At 47.2% G+C, this 15,951-nt stretch overlaps 1 protein-coding gene across 1 annotated transcript in view; it reads left to right on the forward strand.

Moving 5' to 3' along the window:
• The first annotated feature begins 3,878 nt into the window (after window positions 1-3,878).
• LITAF (lipopolysaccharide induced TNF factor) overlaps window positions 3,879-15,951 on the forward strand; it is a 37,711-nt gene continuing 25,638 nt past the window's right edge. The window contains exon 1 of the mRNA XM_083153343.1: window positions 3,879-4,411. The gene's annotated coding sequence lies outside the window, so the exon portion shown is untranslated. The remainder of the gene's footprint in view (window positions 4,412-15,951) is intronic.

Raw genomic sequence — 15,951 nt, forward strand, 5'->3', positions numbered from 1 at the left:
AGTCCCGGCGCAACCAAGACTGACAGAGTCAGCGATACCCGGCTCACACAGAGGACTGTATGTGCAGCCCAGGAGTCCGGGCTAGTATCCTGCAGAAGCGGATACACACTACAGAGAACAGGCGGCCCCTGCACCCGGTCTGTCTATCATCCCGGCACCTGCACCCGGTCTGTCTATCTCCCAGCTGCTGGCCTGAGAAACGCCGCGAGGCACACACAGCAGCACCCGCCTCCTGCGTCGTAGAGCGAGCAGCCTATTCCTGGCAGCAGACAGTTCGATATAGGCAGCCTGGACAAACGGCTACGGACATTTAGTCCACTACCGATTACAGATACAAAATTGCAACTTTGCACCTCTTTATCTCCAGACTGGTACCACTGGAGACAGATATGTGAGTACCGACTGGCTCATTAATTTTTATCTGTTGGGAGGACATACTGTAGACTTACAATATCGCAAGTGATACACCTATCTGGGACTTATTTCCATCCTCCCATCCTGACTTGCAGTCTTCATTAGCCAGGATTTTAGGATTTTATATATGGTAATCCCTACTATTTGTGCTAAGTGTTGGATGTATCTACATCCTTTTTTACTATATTCAATTTGTTTATGTGCTTTTCGCATGCATGCAATTTATTTATTTTATTAAAGTGTTGTTATTTGTGTACAATCGGTGCCAGATGTTTTTTTTTTTTCTGGTAAATTCTGAGGGCGGCATCCCTCTTCCATAGGGCAGCCTACGTACACAGCACACAGTAAAGTATCCATGGGCTTCAGACCCAGTGTCCTAACCACTAGGCAGCTGTAGGCATTTGCCTAGGGCGCCGGCCACTGGAGGGCGGCAGTTTACAGCAGGAGGTGCCCGTGGAGTTGAGTGGCACCGGCCGCAGCTCCCCCCCCCCCCCAGAGCGACGCCGCCGCATCACTCGATCCCCCTCCCTACCCCTGGTATTACTTAGCATCTGACACCCTGCCCCGGGAAATGACACCCCCTGCCAACCCCCCCCCCCCCTCCTTGTACAGCGGTCGGGGGACGGGTGAGCACCACAGGGTCTCTCCCCCCCCCCCTTCCAGGAGGGACACAATGCTCTGTTCCTGGACTTCCCTCTTAATTTATGATTGTCATCAAATGTTTTAAACAGGTTCATTGATAAGAAAGTTGCTTCACCACAGGTGATAGTAATTACAAATTAAGTGGAAGTCCAGGAATAGAGCATTGTGTCCCTCATGCAGTGGCGCTGGAACGTTTTTAGGTTGGGGGGGGCAAGATATAATCTAATTTTGGCGCCCCCTAAATTGCTATATGTTACCCCCTGATAGTAATGAAATATGTTTTCATCAATAGTAATAGAGTAACAGAAAAACACTATAGTTTTATTAGTAACAAAATAACATTTGTCCAGCACATGTCCCCACATCCCTCATATGTCCAGCACATGCCCCCACATCCCTCATATGTCCAGCACATGTCCCTATAACCCTCATATGTCCAGCACATGCCCCCACATCCCTCATATGTCCAGCACATGTCCCTATAACCCTCATATGTCCAGCACATGCCCCCACATCCCTCATATGTCCAGCACATGTCCCCACACCACTCATTTGTCCAGCACATGTCCCTATAACCCTCATATGCCCAGCACATGTCCCTATAACCCTCATATGTCCAGCACATGCCCCCACATCCCTCATATGTCCAGCACATGCTCTCACATCCCTCATATGTCCAGCACATGCCCCCACATCCCTCATATGCCCAGCACATGCCCCCACATCCCTCATATGTCCAGCACATGCCCCCACATCCCTCATATGTCCAGCACATGCCCCCACATCCCTCATATGCCCAGCACATGCCCCTACATCCCTCATATGTCCAGCACATGTCCCCACATCCCTCATATGTCCAGCACATGCCCCCACATCCCTCATATGTCCAGCACATGCCCCCACATCCCTCATATGCCCAGCACATGCCCCTACATCCCTCATATGTCCAGCACATGTCCCCACATCCCTCATATGTTCAGCACATGTCCCTATAACCCTCATTTGCCCAGAAAATGTCCCCACACCACTCATATGCCCAGAACATCAATTGTTCACACACTCCCCATAACTTAATACATCCCCAATGTACATTAACAGGGTGTCAGATGCTTATCTTCCTCTCCCGCCGCTCTAATTCTGCTACTCCCCTTCAACAAAATCTGCACTGGCTTCCATTCCCCTACAGAATCCTCTTCAAACACCTCACACTCACATACAGGGCCATCTCTAATTCCATTGCTCCATATATCTCTAACCTCATCTCCATTCATACACCCTCCCGCCCTCTACGGTCAGCTGACGACTGTCGTCTCTCCTCCACCCTGATCACTGCTTCCCATGCTAGAGTACAGGACTTTGCCCGTGCTGCACCCCTTCAGTGGAACGCACTCCCTCGCTCCATTAGACTCTCCCCGACCTTGCAAAGCTTCAAACGGGCACTGAAAACTCACCTTTTCATCAAAGCGTACCCTTCCACTGCATAAACCAGCTGGTTCTCCGACCCCTTGCCTGTTTACATCCTGCTATATAACCACCACCCCCTCGCTTGCACCTCTTGTAATCTGTCTGTCTCCCCTTCCTACTAGATTGTAAGCTCCTCCGAGTAGGGCCCTCTTCCCTCCTGTTGTCAAAGCCCACTTCTCTTCACATTTCACTCACTGCTCTCCTTTACTCCAACACCCAGTGACCATCTTCATACTCATCTCCATCATTGGCCTCAAGCCTCTAGTTGTATGTTGATTGGGTCCTCACTACTTACATTTAAGCTGTAATGTGTATTGAACTGTGGTGCTCTTTTATTTGTACTGTATTTTTGTTATTTATTCAATGTTATGCCAAGTTTTGTCTCCCTGTATTGTTCCTTTGTACGGCGCTGCGAAACACTTGTGGCGCCTTATAAATAAAATTATAATAATAATAATAATAATTAACTCAAATTGTGAGCAAGTTTAGAGATCTCCTTAACTTACTTTTTTTGTTTTGCTGCCTGGATCCCTCCCATACACAGCAGGGCAGACACGCTGGCCGCAGCAGGATGGGGTTGGAGCGCGCTGGGGACCTGGATGCTGGATGCCATGCCCATGCGACACTCGTCGCTGAAGCAGCAGGGGGCGGGCGGCCACGGCGTCGGACACTGTAAGTGTCAATCAAACACCGCTGGGCAGGGCGGCCGGCAGGGAGGGGACTGAGTCTGACAGGGAGGACGGATGGAGAGACCCGGCGCAGCGGCGCCAGTGCACATAGCACTGCAGGATATGTGAGTGTAGAAAAGACCTCACACATACATCAAGACACAGACGTGCCCCGCCCGGGCTCTGGGGCCCTTCAGATCGCCGGGGCCCGTCACACATGTCCCCCTTGACCCCCCCTGTCGCCGGCCCTGACAGCGCCCCCAGACAACGGTACTTTAGCGCCTCAGTAATTTGGGGGGGGGTCAAGCTGCCCCCTCGCCCCCCCCGTTCCGGCGCCCATGAGAGAGGGTAGTGTTGGGAGGTTCTTGTTTAATGGGTATATACTGATTCCATACCTCCCAACTGTCACGATTTTAGAGGGACAGTCCCGATTTTCGGGTCCTGTCCCGCTGTCCCACCCGCGGCAGGCATTGTCCCGCTGCGGGGGGTGGCAGTTGGGAGACACCCCAATCTAGTAGAATAGACGCTGTGCGCATGCGCACAGCGTCTATTCTCGTATGAAAATGAGGTCGCGGCTAATTAGCATAAGCCGCGCCCTCATTTGCATACGCCCCGCCCCCTTTTCGGGCGCTCGCGAGTGTCCCTATTTCCTCAGGTCAAAAGTTGGGAGGTATGTGATTCACCTCAGTCTCAACCCCATGTGTCTGTCTCTTCACCCCTCTGGAAACCTCCCCTAGCAAATCCTGCGTTTGCCCCTGAGTTTTGGCACTTGCAGTATGAGATGACTACTGCAAATACATATTTTCTTCTATCCAGTACAGTAGAGGCTTCTATCCAGTACACACAGAAATATACCATCTCAAAAACTCCCGTTGCCCAATGCGTCTACCTCGCCCTATCCTGTTCCTGGCCACTGTATTTCTTCTTCACGGCAGGGCTCGCGCTGACCACGGCCACCCACTCCCTCCCTGCCCCCACTGTGACACCAAATGCAGACTCCTTGGAGCCCTGTACGGAGAGGGGTGGATTATCCTGTGCTGTAAGTCTGGTGCGCGCAGCGCGCTCCCGTAACCCCCGTTCACAAGTTCAGTCGGACTACTTGAGAGTTGTTGGAGCTTCAGCTGCGATCGTACAGAACACACGCCCGGCCGCCTGACAAGGGCAGCAGCAGCAGCTTCCCAGAACCCGAAGGACGTGGTCGGAACCTGTGTGCGGCGCTTGTAGTAAGTCTGGAACTTTTTTCTCTGCTGTATAGAACCGCATGAAGTTCCTGAGAAGCCTGGTGGGGGCACAGACGTTCTTCTGATGGGTGGGGGACTCTTGCTGAGTACTTGCGGTGTAATGTATGGCAGTAGCTATATACAGTACATGTATGTGAGCATTTATATCCCGGGCTGGGCTGATGGTCACTGTACTTGGATCCGGGTTCTCTGTTCTTGCTGGCTAATCCGCAGCTTGCGGGAATACTCTGGCAGGCTGCACTGTTTTCCAACTACCTATATTAGGTCAGTACAGTTATCTGACAGTATATCTCTTGTCTCTCTGCTCATCATCTGATCTTCCATCCAGCTCTGCGGCCTGGACATGACATTTCAAAAGCATTGTGTAACTTATTGGGGGCAATTTATTTTCCACTGGGGAAACTCCGTGGTTGCCTCTACAATCTGCACTGACAACCAGGAAACATGTGGCCAGTAAAAGGTGGCAGCTCCCATTACAATAATAGAGATATGCAATAGTATAGTAGTCCAATGCAGTGATCCGTACACATGTTATGATTCCACTTTTATATGCTGAAGATGACAATTCCCTCTTAATGTATGATTACCATCACCTATGGTGAAACACCTTTCTTGTAAATGAACCTGTTTAAAACAGGTAATGGTACCTCCTACATTAAGAGAATTCTGTCCCTCCTGGAATGGGTCATGTTGGGAGGTATGCTTTTAGTGCAAATTAATTTCTTGAGCTTTTATAGGTGAATGATTCCATGCATAGTACCCTACGGGATGCAGTTAGAATCCCAGCGGTCAAAATCCTGACGCCGAAATCCCAGGTGGAGCTAATTATTTCACTTGTGATTCTGTGAGACCTGCAAAACATGCAGTGTGTGGGGTCCTGAGGACCGAGTTTGAGATCCAGTACCCTAGACCATCAGCATTTGTTTCACAGAACCCTAGGCTAAAAGTTGTTTTTTATTGATACGCTTTAAATAAAAAAGGAAATTTAAGAAACTGCCTACCTGTCATCTGTACATAGCTCCCAGCAATGCCCATCCCAGGATGAAAACTGTGCTCTTCCTGGACTTCCCTCTTAACTTGTGATTATTATCACCTGTTTGTTCCTGGACTTCCCTCTTAATGTGTTATTGCTGTCACCTGTGATGAAAAAACCTTTTTTTACAATGAATTCGTTCAACACAGGTGATTGTAATTTTATGATTGGCAGCCACTAGCATAGTTAACAGTACGTCTGCGGACGGACGATATTGTTCTAACGCACTGATGGTGAGCTATTGGTGCTGCTCCCTGTCAGGCGCTCGCTCCCCTCCACATTAAATATACCCCATAGAGGTAGGAGGGCCCTGCTTGCAAGCTTAAAATGATTATTATTATTTTTTTTTACATTTTTCAGTACTTGTGCAATATAACCGCTGACTCTTTAATGCAGACAGTTCTGTAGCTTAAATAATTTAATGAATTATTGGCATTTTGGGACATGTGCAGCCATTGTTGGAAGTTAGAGGGTGCCCAAAGCAACCCTGAGCTGTATCTGGTTACTTCTCGCTGACTAGAATGGTCTTGGTAGCTTGGGATCTGTTATAATTAGGATGTGCACGTTCTCATTTACCCGGATCTCAAAATGGGATCTTATTGGATATTCAGCTGTCACATGTATTGGAGCCAAAACATGTGACAGCTGATAGCCAATAAGATCCAGTTTTAAGATCAGGGTAAATCGGGAGCTGCACATCTCTAGTTATATTTTTTGGCATAGGGACATATTCATTTTAGATGAAAGTTTCCTTAATGTGTGGCTTTGCTGTAGTAAAGGTGTGACATGTTAACTCCTTGAGTGCTATTGCTGTAACTTTTTTATTGTGCTCCATTTTGACCATACCAGAATTTGACCACACACTAAGGTCACATGGCGTAATATGTATATATTAGTTATTACCAGCTATTTATATAGCGTACAGATGGAGCGGGTCTCTTGTTTGCAGGGGATGGCGACGCCAGCCGCCATCCCTTGCCATCTGTATCTGCGAAAGGGGACGCGCGCACGTCCCTTTCCGACAGCTTACCCCGGGTCCCCGCTGGCTTGTCGGCGGTCACCCGGGGTCCATCTCCCTGAAGCGGAGACGGACAGGTTCCCGTCGTCCCGCCACTCGGAAACTGAGACGTGCGTGCGTGTGAGACGCATGCGCGTCTCAGTCAGATGAAGAGCCAGACTGCTGGCGGATCACCAGCGGTGACGTTCTGGCGATTCACCAGCCCGGCTCCATCTGTACATAAATCCAGCAGCGCTTTACAGAGAATATTTGAACATTCACGTCAGTCCCTGCCCCAGTGGAGCTTACAATCTATATTCCCTGCGACATATGCACCTGCACGCACACACAAATATTCAAGGGTTAATTTTAGTTGCGAGCCAAGTAGCCTACCAGTATATTTTTGGATTGTGGCAGAAATCCGGAGTTCCCTGAGGAAACTCACGCAAGCATAGGGAGAATATACAAACTCGTTGGGGACATAGAGGGAATCGAACTTAGTGCAGTGAGGCAGCAATGCAAACCATTACACCATCTGTGCTGCCATAAATGGGGATATATGGAGCCTGTTCACGAAGTAATGAAAATAATGAAGTGAGCCAGTGGAGAAGTTGTCAATGGCAACCAATAAGCTTTGAGGTAACATTTATCAAGTGCGTTCTATAATATTATACATAGCAACTGATTGGTTGCCATGGGCAAGTGCTCAACTAGAAAATGTTTACATTATTTTCACAGCTTCACAAATAGACCCCTAAATGTGGTTTTTGATGTTGATTTAGATAACAGATCTTTTATAGATCACTGTCATCACATGCTTAGGGGGTTATCCTATTGTCCTGCCAGGGGCTATCCAATTAGCCACGATAAGCCAGCGCATGCTGTGGATTATTGGGGACTTTGTATCGCCTGCCCCTTACCGAGGGGCAGGCGGTAACAGTTCAGGCTTACAGCACTCAGGGCGGGATGTATCAACATACACCTCCGCCCTTCGCACGGCAGCCGCCGCGATGCTACCGCATATGTACTAACATATGCGGCCAGCATCGGGCTGCGGTAACGGAGACCCCCGCGATACCTGTGATGTTGGCTGCGGGGGTCTCCGTCACCTCCCGGCGGCTGCCAGCATCCCCCTGTGTCTCCTCCTCCCCCCTGAAGCCGGATGTCCTGCCGGCTGTGACACCAGGGGGAGGAGATGATCACAGGAGGACGGGAGGGGGTGGGCGCACGGATGGCGGGCGGCGAAAGAAGCCCATAGGCTTCTATAGGGTATCGCCACCCAGAGGGTGGCGATACCCTGCCTAGCGAAAACGCTGCGGACGGGTATTGATACATAGGAAAATGCGGTAAAACGGGTGTTTTACCGCATTTTCCCGTTAGTACATCCCGCCCTCAGCCTCTCTATTGTCAATTAACCTTTCCCCCAGACTCCTGTGAAACTAGCCAATGAGAGTCTGGGGGTGGGCTTATTGATGATCGACAGGCTGAAAGCTGTAAGCTTTTGGCCTTCACTATTGTGGCAGCTGCTGATCCCCAGGTAAGGAGCTAGCACATATCTTGCATGCAACTTTTTTTTATTCGTGTTTACAGTATATGTGCCTGTATATAGTTACCCAATGCAGACTTTGGTCAGCACTGCAGCCCAGTGGTGGCAATCACTGCACTGCTGCTCTCTATTGCTGTCAGCGTGGGAAGTATTTTCACATCTGGGGCTGTATTCTATGCATCCTGAAGATGAAAACGTCAATGGCACTCATCACTGTAAAGCACAATTGTTAGTGCCGCTTTAATTTTTCACCTCAAACCCATTGGGAAGCACTGTCTAAATAAACCCCCCAGTGTCTCAATAAAGAATATTTTATTATCCCAAAAATTGCTCATCAGTAGAACTTTTACATTTCTTAAAACCATGTTCTTCCCGTGTATATGATTGCAATATGGAATTAGCACAACACAAATCTTACATGATTGGGCCAATCCCTGGGGCATTTCTTACTGAATACACAACTATAGTTCTTGGCTGCTTGGCAGCTATCCAACTCAAATGTCACCCTGCTCTCAGAGGGCACACAGTCACAGTTTCCAGATGGAAGGTGAAGTCACTCCGGTCTGTAAGGCCTGTCCTCATAACCTCTGATCACATGGCTTTTTTGCTCTATTTTTTCACTGTGGTGAGTCATGTAAAACACTTATTTTAGGTAAAAAGTTAAATAAACTTAAATTCGAAGAGATGCTAGAACGAATGCAGTAAAGGAAATTTCTTTTCCTGTCCTAATCTACTTTCAGTTTCGTTTTTTATGAACAGTGAATAGTTTCACGTGCAGGGAATGTATTCTGGTTAAATAGCACAGGTTATGTAATATGATTGCAATAATTTTGCTTAACAATGTAGTGCAATCCATAATGTCGGTGGCTTTGCACAATATATAAATGGTGCATTAGTAATAAGTTCATGTTTTCATAGCATGTTAAGCATAGTTTCTGTTTTTTTTTTTTTTTAATAGGGTTGTAAATGTTTAATATTGCAGGATGCTCTAAAACAAAAATACGGTAAAAACCCTGTTATCAGGGTTTATAGCACACTTTTGTATGAAGTAAATCCCAACAATGGGCCACCCCGCACCGACCCCTGCTGCCCTGCACTGGCCGAACTGCTCCCCTCTCACCTAATGTCCGGGCAGCCTCCTGCTGTGCTGCCTGAACCAGTGGCCTCCTCCTCCCTAGAACCAAACCAAGTCCCTGCACCAAGAAGCCACCAGCCTGGCACAGGAGGGGCGGGAGAGACACCAGGACCTGTTTCCCCGCTGGGGACTGCTTCTCAAAGGGAAGCTCTTAACGCAAGAGCTGTACATTGCGATACTAATCGCATACTGTATGTTACTGCATATGCGATTATCGATGCGGTAGCCGGCGATGTGGGGCGGCGGAAGTTAGTACATCCCCCTAACGGAGCTGGTAATCAAAGTCTGGAGAGAGAGGTAATTGTGAGAGATAAAACAAACCTCCCAATTTTTGGTTTTCTGAACGTGGGACCTGAAAGGAGCAGAGCTACTGGCCGGTGGGTGTGTCATTGGCCAGAGGGGGTGTGTCCTATTGCTGCAACCCCACAATTTTTATCACTTTGGGGGTGTGCACAGTGCGTGCATGTGACATCTCTTCATCAATCACCCATTGTTCTGCAGAGCTCCGCCAACTGCCTCTCCAATTAGCCAGACTGTCCTGCTGTATCGGGACAGTTGTGAGATATGGATATAATACTTCCTGATCAGCTTAGGTCTTACATTTTAAAGACTGTGTTAAAAAAACAAAACTGCAGGGCCTGGCGACTCGGGCTCGGATGGCAGTGGAGTTGATCAGCTGATTGTTGCTGGAGCATTAGCTAGGCTGAGACCGGTATACCGGGTGGCAGCCAGGCAATCAGATGGTGGTGCCGATCCATCCCAGGCAGGGGGGGCCTGACTAAATTGGCTTTTGTTTACAAACCGGGTGTGAATTCCTTCAGAAACAATTAGGTTCAGGACACCTTTATGCTAACCTCTTTCAGGCCTATCATCTGTTTTATATTGTCCAGAACTGTCTTGTCCCTGAAAGCTTTTTCAAACCAAATGACTGGTGTCTGCAATCAGGCTTGCTTTAGACTTGACCACACTGGGCCTGGATCAACTTAAACTATACCCTGCTGTTCAATAGTGATCCTGTCTAAAGTTTTTTTAGGTAGGTCTGAGAAAATGCTGCAAAGTTAGAATTATTTCAAAATATGACGTTTTAATAGTTTGCATTTTGTTAATTGCTAAAAAAAAAAAGTTGGGAAGTGTAATCTAAATCAAATCAGTATTTGGTGTGACCACCTTTTGCCTTCAAAACAGCATCGCATCTTCTAGGTACACTTGCACAAATCAGGTATTTTGTAGGATTCTAGTCAGGTGTATGACTAGATTTGTATCCTACCAAACACATGATAATGATCATCCTATTCATATGTAGGATGAAACACCGTAATATTAAACAGCTGTGTAAAAGGCTTAAAACTGGGTAAGGAACAACCAAACTCTGCTACAAAGGTGAGCTTGTGGAAGACCGTTTTTTGTCACAGGTCATACACCACAGCAACACTGAGCACAGCAACAAGACTCAATGTAGTTGTACTGCATCAGCAAGGTCTCTCTCATGCAAATATTTCAAAGTAGAATGGGTTTCACAATATGGTGTTCAAGCTCTTTTGAAGAAAAACAAAGAAACGGGCATCATTGCGGAACATAGACACAGTGGTCATCCAACGAAACTTACTTTACCTTTTACATCCATTCAAAATCGGAAGATGTCCAACAGTGCCATATGTTTGGAAATAGCATAAGCCAGTGAGTCTCAGGTACAGTTATCTACTGTGCGGAGAAGTCTGGCCAGAAGTGGGTTTTAAGGATTTATTGCTGTCCGAAAGCCATACCTTAGGAACTGCAGTGCAGAAATGTCAGCAGGTGCTCTGGACTGAAGAGTTAAAATATTTGGCTGCAAAAAAAGAGGGCGGAAAGTGATCCAATAATGAGTGTTTGCAGGCAACCATAAAACCTAGTAGAGGTTCCCTACAAGTTTGCTCTGTCTCCTGTGCTCATCCGAAAATTAACTAAAATCTCACTGTTGACCATACTCTTTTCATACAAACACTACAATTCCTAGAGTTTAAAGGCACAGCCCCCTTTCTTGGTTAGCTCCTACCTATTTGCTCATTCAGAGCCAATCTCAGCCAATCAGCGGCCGCCCAGTCTTTTGAATAGGATTTTTTCTATTCTCCCGCTCGCCGTAGCGGTGGGAGAAAATCCTATTAAAAAGACTGAGCGGCGGGGACGCTGCTAGAAGGGCAGAGGCAGCGTGCAGGGGACAGTGACATAGAAGTGGCAGTAATGGAGAGCCGGGGAGGGGGAGGCGGGAGCTGTCAGTGCTGAGAAAAAAAAAAGCCCATACAACGAATGGGCAGCCTGTGATTGGCTGAGCACTCTCTCAGCTAACTGCTGACTGGCTAAGAGAGCGCTCAGCCAATCACAGGCTGCCCATTCATTGTATGGGCTTTTTTTTTTCCAGCACTGACAGCTACCAGCTCCCACTGCCCTGCTCTCCGTTACTGCTGCCTCTGTCCCTTGAAGCGTCCGCTGCCTCTGCGCTAATAGCAGTGTCCCCGCCATCCGCCCCACAGCGTCCCCGCCACCCTGCTCCCTCCACCTTCCCGGAGCACAGCTCCCCGCTCCGGCGTCCCCTGCCCGGCTGCACATAAGATTTAGTAAATTTTATATGCAGCCGGTCCGACCTCCCGACTCCGATCCGATGCGCACAGGACCGGGTGTTTTGGACATGCGATTTGGCACGATTTCTCTGCCCGATCCATCTGAATTGGGTGAAATCAGGACCAAATTGCATAGTGTATGGGGGCCTTAAGTCTCTAATCAGCGCACCTTATTTGCTCCTATACACGAGTGCCCTGCAGGACTTTCTTCAGGCTGCACCTAATGTGGAATGCCCTTGCCCATTCTGCACCCAAAACATTGGGCATGTGTGAGCTAGAAAGATGTACATGCGTTAAGGGGGTGAGTCTGGTTGGTTTTCAAAAACTCCTTTAATGGACAAAACCATGTTGCACTGGGGCTGATGTAACATGTGCAAAGTTACATTGGGGTATGTTCAAAATGAAATCTATATTGCGATGTAACAAAGCACAGTATTTACTCTGCACAGAAACAAATGACTCACCCAAATGTAACTGCACATGTTACATCTGCCCCACCTGCAGTGCACATGGTTTTTCCCATTAAAGACTCACTAAAGGTGCCCATACACAGTGCAATGATTGCACCCGTTATGGGCTGGATTGCAACGCATGCAATTTGCATGCGATGCGTGGGCAGTACAAAAGTATGTGCAGCATGCGGGAGCGTACATCGCATTGCATGGTGCTATCACACCGTGTATGGCCACCTTAAGTTCGTTTTATCTCTGTTGAAAATAATTTTCACCATCCTTCACACTGGGGCAGATGTATTATAGCGGCGCATAGCGAAGCAGTAAGGGACATCGACAACATGTATTAACATCTTGTCTGCCGAAGTGGGTGAGCGCAAACTGCCCCCTCCGGCTTTGTCTCCTTCCCCGGCCGGCTGGACTGGGCATGCGTTGGATCTCGCTACTCATGCGAGATCTCCAGCGCAGTCCAGAGCCTGCAGCAGGGACAGCGATGTCCCTGCCGGTGAGATAGGGCACTGGCAAAAGCAGATAGCGGCAGCATGCGGAACAGTCAGCGCTGCTGACCGTTCATACATTCGCCCTGCATATCAGCCTGCTGTCCTTTACCGTACACCGGCTGCTTCATACATGGGGGAGAAGCGGTATCAGTGCACATAACGTACGCTGATACCACTTCTCCCCCATAACGCACCTTCATACATCTGCCCCAATTATTGGAATAGTCAATTATGCAAGGAACTGTGGGGCAGATTTATTAAGCTTGGTGAAGTAATATTGTCTGGATTTTATCACCGGCCAATCAGCTCCTAGCTGTGAAGTTACAGGCTTGGTTTGAAGAATGACAGGTAGGAGCTGATTGGCCGGTGATAAAAACCGGACACTTTATCACTTCACTGAGCTGAATAAATCTGCCCCTGAGATCTGGAATAGGTGCAAGCAGATTTGCCTAAATACCTACCTGGAACATCCGTAAGGTGAGTCCCCATGCCCCATGTTAAATGAAGGGTTGATGATTTTTAAACTCTAAACATAAGCAGTGTGAATGAAATGATCCGTATAGGTATAGATATGAGCCGGAGCAGCTGTTTATCTGTTCTGCTTCATGTACCTTTGTACTTTATGGCAAGTCGTTCTTCCTGCTAGATCTGTCCTATGTAAGCAGATGTGATTTGCTGTGCACTATTCTGTTGTGTTATCTATTTAGTAGAAAAATATCAATATTGGTAACTGTTTTTCCATTCTGACTCTTCCTATAGAAAAAGCTGTGCATTACAGCCGATTGATAACCTATGAACTTGGATGGGAAATATTGCTTTTAATTATTGTCAAAAATCTACTAAGATGGGGGTTCTATTGAAGAGTGGATGTTGCCATGGGCAACCAATCACATACTATATATATTATATTATCTAGAACAGTGGTTCTCAACCTCGGTCCTCAGGACCCCCCAACAGTTTACGTTTTCCAGGTCTCCACACAGAATCACAAGTGAAGTAATTAGCCTCATCTGTGGGTCTTAAAAAATGTGTCGGTGAATAATGAGTCACCTGCTGGGTGACCTGGAAAACGTCCCTTCCCCAGTGGAGCTTACAATCTATATTCCCTACCACATATGCTGCACTATATAATGCTGCTTTCCCACTGCCTAAACGGGTAAAGACCTGTATTTTTTAAACAGGTCTTTAAATGTGTAAGAGCCATAAAGACCCTTTCCCACTGCAGCTTTTAAACGGTAATATACCGTTTAAAAGCCGTTTTTGTCCCATTCCCACCCGTTTATAATAGTAAAGATGGAGGGGGGGTGTACACTTGTAATGTCACAGCCGGGGGACACTATAAAAAATAAAAAATAAATATATATATATATATATATATATATATATATATATATATATATATATATATATATATATATATATATTCCCGTGGCCAAAACATTCTCCCGTGGCCAAAACCCCTTCTCCAGGCTGAAGCCTGGTGCTGTCCCCGGTGACCCTGTGCGGTGGTCACCGGGCTGATTGAGTGTTAAAACATAGAATAAACTATAGTCTTTTTCTGTGGAACTATGAGTCCCAGCAAGCCTCCCCGACATGCTGGGACTTGTAGAACCACAAGTCCCAGCATGCAGGGCATTAAAGGGCCCGCTGGCACTTGTACTTCTACAGTAAAATAAATAGTTCAATAAACACACACTGACAACACAGAAAAATAAAAGTTTAATACATACATTACACACGCATACTGATACTTACCTATCTTGAGCCCGTAGGTAGGTCCCGGGCATCAGAGTCCGGGGCTCCAGGGCTTCAGGATCTGATAAAATCCATAGGGGGAACGTGTGGAAGGAAATCCTACTCACCAGGTCCTCTGGCGAAGATCCCGTCATCTTCTCTGTCTCCGCCATAGTCCACCGCATCAGCCGCCGGTAACCCCCGCTCATGGACTGAGAGGCGCAGAGATGTTTCATCTTCCGCGCCTCTCATCCGAATGATTCTATTGGCCGCCTAGCGGCCAATTAGAAGGTGAATTTCTCTGTTTCTGATTGGCCGCTAGGCCTTAACAAGAGATGAATGCAAGGGTGATAAAGGGTCAGATGCTCTAAGCTTCAAAAGTGATAATATGGAGAATGATAAACAGCCAGCCAATCAGCTCCTGTCTGACATTTTTCAAACACAGTCTGTGACATGGCAGGTAGGAGCCAATTGGCTGGCTGTTTATCACTCTCCATTTTATCACTTTTGAAGCTTAGAGAATCTAGCCCTTTGGAGAGATAAACGTCCAGCCAATCACATCCTAACTGCCATGTTACAGGGTGTGATTAAAAAAACTCAGTAAGGAGCTGATTGGCTGGACGTTTATCTCTACTTATCACCCTTGCATTTATCTCTTGTTAAGGCTTAATACATCTGCCCCATTATTCACTGCCACATTTTAAAAGATCACAGGTGGAGCTAATTAGTTCACCTGTGATTCTGTGTGGAGACTTGAAAAACCTGCACTGTTGGGGGTCCTTGAAGACCGAGGTTTAGAACCACTGCTGTATTGCATAACACTGAACCCAGGCTCAGACCTGTAAAGCAATACAACAATGCTGGGGATGGTTATATTTACCAAGTCTTTGTCCGTGTGTAGAGTGCTTACTGTAGTAGAAAACAGAAAATGAACCCACTAAATGATGTGCTCACTACAGAGGAATATTGGAGATAATGATAATAATAATAATAATAGCCAGTTGACATGAGTATTCAGTAGTTAGGCTGGAAGTTGTAGACCTAGCAGAGTCGCTTGAAGGAATATCAAAGGTTAACTACACACAAAGATCTGAAACGCAGGAATCTCAGGTGGAGTATGCAGACTCTGCAAACCAGGTAATCAGCAATGCGACTAGTTTATCTGGCATTGTGCTAGTGGAATGGAAGGGTTTATATAGACGCTGCTTGTCTCAGGTTGGCTGTCGAGGTGATGTAGTCAGCTGACAAAATCCAAAATGGTAGTACATCAGCGGTCATTGCCCTGCGCTGACATGGGTGGAGGAAGCAGCGGCATATGGGGGGGGGGGGAGATGTAACGCGCAGAGAGATATAGATTTGTGTGGGTTATTTTGTTTCTGTGCAGGGGAAATACTGGCCGTTTTATTTTTACACTTCAATGTATCACTTTGAAGAAAAACCCCACCCAAATCTAATTCTCTCTGCATATGTTACATTTGCCCCCTGCATTGCAGATGGTTTTGTCTATTTGAGAAGGAATTTGCCTTTGCAA

The sequence above is a fragment of the Crinia signifera genome, chromosome 7, assembly GCF_055691185.1.
Source record: "Crinia signifera chromosome 7, ASM5569118v1, whole genome shotgun sequence".
NCBI lineage: Eukaryota > Metazoa > Chordata > Amphibia > Anura > Myobatrachidae > Crinia > Crinia signifera.